At 54.1% G+C, this 765-nt stretch overlaps 1 protein-coding gene across 2 annotated transcripts in view; it reads right to left on the reverse strand.

Moving 5' to 3' along the window:
• The window catches only part of PIBF1 (progesterone immunomodulatory binding factor 1), a 243,766-nt gene extending 243,181 nt beyond the window's left edge, over positions 1-585 (reverse strand). The window contains exon 1 of one of the 2 annotated variants that reach the window (XM_062195303.1): positions 372-585. The gene's annotated coding sequence lies outside the window, so the exon portion shown is untranslated. Of the gene's footprint in view, positions 1-27 lie in introns of both variants that reach the window. The other variant, XM_062195302.1, reaches the window with a different exon arrangement.
• Between the last annotated feature and the right edge of the window lie 180 nt (positions 586-765).

Consider the following 765-nt stretch of genomic DNA (forward strand, 5'->3'; position numbering starts at 1 on the left):
CCAAGTATTCTAAATGGAACTTCTTACCCTTCCGCAAGAATTTGAGTAACTTTCTTGTTTTAATTCTTCACAGTATAATAAAAATCTTTATGGTATTGTACATTTCAGGATTTCTTAACTGAAGGATCAGGAAAGAGATGTATGAAGCGGGAAATATGAAAAGCTGCAGTAAGATCGGCCTCTTTCCTTTTTTTAAAGAGAAGAGGGTAGGGAAAAGTGAAATCAAAGACAAATGCTCTCCTGGATTACAAAGATCAGAGACTGGCACAGGCGGTCCGCACGGCAGGCGTGATGACTAAGCCCCAAACTTGGAAGCTTCGGATTCCTTGCCTCGTGCGGGAAAGAAAGGGAGACGTAGGGCTGCAGACTACCTCCAAAGCTTCAAGTTCTCCACACCGAGGGCTGGGCCAGCCGCACCGCAGACACTTCGAAGGTGCCGAGGCGCCTCCGGCAGTCACTCGGGTTGCAGCCCCTCAACAAGGGATCTCAGGACTGGGGACCGTTAGGATCCGTAACCAAGACAACCCCTTCCGCACCTGCCGGCGGACGGAAGCCAGAGCACCCCACCGGAACTTGGCCTCTCGGGAGCCTCCGTGGGGCGCGCAGCAAGGCATGCTGGGATCTGGAGTCTACAGGCGAGCTCCGCCCAAGCCTAGAGCGGAAATGGCTCTGCGCTCCGCCCATCCTCCGAGCTCTCGCCCAATCCTCGCGGGGTTGCCGGAGACGCCACCAATGTCAGTCTCGCGAGAGGAGGTGTGACTGTCC

Source organism: Lepus europaeus, chromosome 6, assembly GCF_033115175.1.
Source record: "Lepus europaeus isolate LE1 chromosome 6, mLepTim1.pri, whole genome shotgun sequence".
NCBI classification, from domain to species: Eukaryota; Metazoa; Chordata; class Mammalia; order Lagomorpha; family Leporidae; genus Lepus; species Lepus europaeus.